Source organism: Berghia stephanieae, chromosome 13 (assembly GCF_034508935.2).
Source record: "Berghia stephanieae isolate SIO BIC M18660-M18661 chromosome 13, UCSD_Bste_1.3, whole genome shotgun sequence".
In the NCBI taxonomy this organism is placed as follows: Eukaryota; Metazoa; Mollusca; class Gastropoda; order Nudibranchia; family Aeolidiidae; genus Berghia; species Berghia stephanieae.
The window spans coordinates 15,032,671-15,037,670 of NC_088372.1; the positions used below are offsets into that span (position 1 = coordinate 15,032,671).

The window sequence follows — 5,000 nt, forward strand, 5'->3', positions numbered from 1 at the left end:
TCAGAATCGTGCGGTCAGGTTGCCTTGGTTCTTATCTTCCTTTAATTTGATCTTTATAATAATATATCTGTATGATTATAGTTTGTCACCCATGTCATTTCTCAGTCTCTCCACCAGTTTAAGTTATGCAGGTATATACATAATCGCCAACCTCCACCAACTAGAGAGAGAGAGAGAGGGAGAGAGAGAGAGAGAGAGAGAGAGAGAGAGAGAGAGAGAGAGAGAGAGAGAGAGAGAGAGAGAGAGAGAGAGAGGGAGAAAGTTACACCCCATTATAAAAATTCCATTCCTATGATCCACCTTCTTTTAATGCTCACATTCCATATCAATCTTATCGTTAAAAGACAAAATCGAAATCATAAGTTAAATATAATCAGAATGTAAAGATTTCTAAATAGTTTTGCAGAAAACAAAAATAGAACAGAAAATGTACAACAACAAAACATTGTTTTTTCATTTGATAAAAAAAAAAACCCACTTCCCATCAGCTCTCAATCAAGAAAGTCTTGAACATGAAGAATCTTGAAAGAATATATTTTCTTCAAATTTCTTAGACCAGTATAGGACCAACTTATTAAATCGATGTCCTAAATGGAAATTTTCTGCCCAAATTTATTTTAAAAAGGCGATTTATCAATGTATGATCTGGAAAGTGTGATGAATTCCTTAACAATTGCACCTCTTGTTTTCAGTCATGATTTACACTTGTGGCAAACGTTCTCGTGTGTCACTTCTATCTTATTGGATAACGCAAGAACATGGCATGCCAGACGTATTCTATTTTTATGGCTAGTTCTGTTTGTTTTATCTATAATATATTTATTCATTTTTATCTTGAAAACGTATGTGCCTTGTCTTATATTCTGTCTACGTTTTTTTAATATATACGTATAGGTTCTTTTATTTTCATTTGTTGTTATTCTCGTAAAATCCTAAACGTATGGATTTGTTGTTCTTCTTATTTTTGTTGTTGCAGATAAAACGTCTGACTAAATGGCTGCCCTTAAAATAATGGAATTATGTATGTGTGTGTGTGTTTGTGTGTGTGTGTGTGTGTCTGTGTGTGTGTCTGTATGAGTGTGTGTTAAAGAAGAAAAAGAAGAAAAAAGAAGAAGAAGAAGAAGAAGAGGTGGAGGAGGAGGAGTAGGAAGAGGGGGGGGGGGAGGAAAAGGAGGAATAATAATAATAATAATAATAATAATAATAATAATAAATAATATTAATAATAATAATAATAATAATAATAATAATAATAATAATAATAATAATAATAATAATAATAATAATAATAATAATAATAAATAATAATAATAATAATAATAATAATAATAAATAATAATAATAATAATATAATAATAATAATAATAATAATAATAATAATAATAATAATAATAATAATAATAATAATAATATAATAATAATAATAATAATAATAATAATATAATAATAATAATAATAATAATAATAATAATAATAATAATAATAATAATAATAATAATAATAATAATAATAATAATAACTCTCTGAACTGCGCCTCATGTTTATTCAAATCAAAGAAAGATTTGAGGCTTCTCAATGTACATACAGTATATATATCATTTTAATATTTACCACAATGTTGGAGTCAGTCTACATCGATGTTTCAGGCCTTTTCAGCCATCGTCAGGACTGTGTGTTACATGAGTTTGGTTTGTTGTGTGGTGTTGCTTGTTGTATCCAACACGATTCAATATATACATATAGTACTGATGAAATGCTTTTGTAACTTGGTTGTAATGAAGATGAAAGTACTTCAGTATTTTATTTAATCCTTTAAGACTCTTCTTATGATAGCAATGATAAAGCGTCATTTAGTAAAGCTTCACTCACTCACCCATTCCCATGACAGGATGGTCGTCGGGGGGACCCACAGACGAGGGAGTGTATTCTCTATGGGGGGACCTGCAGGACGCAGCCTTCACAACAGGGTGCCACTTATCTCGGTCATTTTTTAAAAAATGAGCTTTTATATAGCGCAATATCTACTAAATGTGCTCAAAGCTCTTTACAAGGGGTCCCTGGCCAACAGCTACATTTAACATTTAGGACAGGACATGACGCCTGTTAGGCGATGTTACAATTTTTCTTCGGATAGAGACAACGCTGTAAACGGCCAGGTACTCATTTTACACCCGAGTACGGTGAGAGAATGTGAGTAAAGAGTCTTTTCCAAGGACTCAACTATGCGACGAGCGAGGCTCGAACCTAGGATCTTCCGATCCGAAAACGAGTGTCATACCACTAGACTACATAGTCGCCCATTGGTTCTATGTCGACTCATACGACGTCAATCATATCCATTCTTTGATGATATCCAGTCACATCCCCCCCCCCCTTCCCCCCATTTTTAGTAACGCTTAATCCATAAATATAATAAGAATTGACAAGACAACTACACCAGTAACCAAGTAAAGAATCAATTCCTAATGCCTTGTTATTTGTCACAACACTGGAAGTGACATAAACCGAACAATATTTGTTACTTTTTTTTCTATCATTTTTTTTATTCTCAGAAGTCGTGGCCTCGCGTTCGAACTTTTGATTAATGCCCTAAACAAAAAATAAAGATAAAGGTTGCTTGTAGCCTATATTTTATGGCATAGCTGAATATCTATAAACTTGATATTAAACAGATGTAGTTTTCAATTTCTGAAGATACAGCTAAGTAGGGTGGCCTTGTTTCCAGAAATGGGATCGGTAATTTGAAAGAGCTATGGCAATAATTTGTGAACACACGTGGAGAAGATGAGGAGGAATATGAAAAAGAGGGGGGGGGGGGGGGGGGGGGATGACGAGGAGTTGGAAGAGGTTGGGGTGGAGGAGGAAGAGAAAGTTACGTTCAATTTCTGTTCAAACTAAGTAGTTATGTCAAAAGTATTTGTTTAATTTGACGTCATGTCAGTTGATGAAAAAGTTTATAAAAAACAACCAAAACAACACACAAAAAACCAATAAAATCTAAAGCGAAAATCCTCCCAAAACAAGAGAGAGAGAAAGAGAGAGAGAGAGAGAGAGAGAGAGAGAGAGAGAGAGAGAGAGAGAGAGAGAGGGGTGGGGTGGGGAGGGGGGACAGAGAAGAAAAACAGAGATAGAGAATTATTATTTTTTTTGGGATAATTATTTTCTTTAATTTTTTCTGCTTTGTCCGATCTACTCAGATCTTTGTTTTTATTTTTAGGCAGCCTGTTAGTGATCATTTTTCACTTAATTTTATCAATCAGACAATAATCGTATAAATGTTGGTACATATATTTTTATTGATTGGTGATTTTTGGTATATATGTTGGTTCTTATACAATACAGTACAATACAATATCTAAAAAGAGCTAAATTAGGCCAGTATTGTGGCCTTTGGTGCGCTGTCACTGTGATAAAAAACTGATATGCATTGGTATGATATAAAGTACAGGTTATCAATTATAAAATAATCATAACTTACTCATCGAATTCAAACTTAAGGTGATCTAATTCCTTAGAAACAAAGTTTTTAAAAGCGTTGAAATTCCTCGGAGTTCTTGAACAGGTGTGGAGAGAGTTCCAAAAATCTACGGTTATGAAAATTAATCGGTAGGCACGTATTGAGGTCGAACACCGGTCTGTGAAAAATTTGAAGACCCCACCTTTTGTTGACGTCAAAAAAAAAAAAAAAAAAAAAAAAAAAAAAAAAAAAAATATATATATAATATAATATATAATATATATATATATATATATATATATAGATATATAATGTATATGTATATATATATATATATATATATATATATATATATATATATTATATATACATATGTGTGTGTGTGTGTGTGTGTTTGTGTGTGTGTAGATGCATTTTGTTTTTGCCTGGTACCCATGTACTTACTTAAATTGTGATTGATGATTTAATGGTATAATATATTTTGGTTCTTATAATGTGGATGAATTTTGTTTTTGCCTGTACCTATTTATATACTTAAATCGTGACTGATTGTTACTATATTATTTTGTTTCCAGAAAAAAAATGATTTGCTCGTGTTATATATTATGGTGCCCACATAGTCAAGTAACTGTTATTTATTTATTTATCTATTTTATTCTTATACTCGTATATTGGCAATTGCCTAAGATAATAATCCTTTCAATTGGATTGAAAATATCCGGCCGGCGGATGTTGTGAGTACTTTACCTAAATGTACAGCTTCAACATGAGAGAATACACTGAGAACCTATCACTTAACAAGCGATCTAAAACGATAACCAAGGGCATTGTGAGGGATAGCGGAGAGGAGGAGGAAAATGATTTTGTTTAAAACGAGCTTTTATAGAGCGCAATATCCACTTAACGTGGTGAAAGCTCTTTACAAGGGGTCACTGGCCAACAGTTAGGCGATGTTACAATTTTTTTCGGACAGAGACAACGCTGTTAACGGCCAGGAACTCATTTTACACCTGAATATGGTGAGAGAATGTGCTTAAAGAGCCTTCTTCAAGGACTCAACTATGCGCCGTGCGAGGTTCGAACCCAGGACCTTCCGATCCGAAAGCGTGTGTCATACCACTAAACCACAAAATGATGTAAGTAGTCCTTCACATCGATAGAGCCCATGGAACAGGAGCTTATCTCATTTTCTATAACGCAAGGGGGGCGGGGTCATCGACTCCACGAAACTGTGGGAGACGTTGCCAAGCTTTTCCACCAGCAACAGGAGACATTCGGTGGCAGCCAATCGACTTTTGTCGAGAACCTGCCTCACTCACGACACACTTCCCTCATCAGTGGGATCTTGCCACCTGTCTAACATGTACCCGTTGTGGTAAAGAGTCCGAAACCGCAGAACATCTAGCTGAACAATACGTTGTGACGAAGCTTCCCGGCGGGCTCGCGACCGTACACGATTGCGGCGACGATTTTGGATAAGTAATAAATTTTGGCCTGGATAAATAAATAATAATAAATAACATTTTCTTTATTCATCCCATAA

General features: G+C 34.2%; 1 protein-coding gene across 1 annotated transcript in view; it reads right to left on the reverse strand.

The window, feature by feature from the left end:
• LOC144959027 (uncharacterized) overlaps nt 1-5,000 on the reverse strand; it is a 94,578-nt gene that overhangs the window by 11,126 nt on the left and 78,452 nt on the right. The gene's annotated exons all lie outside the window — the stretch shown is intronic.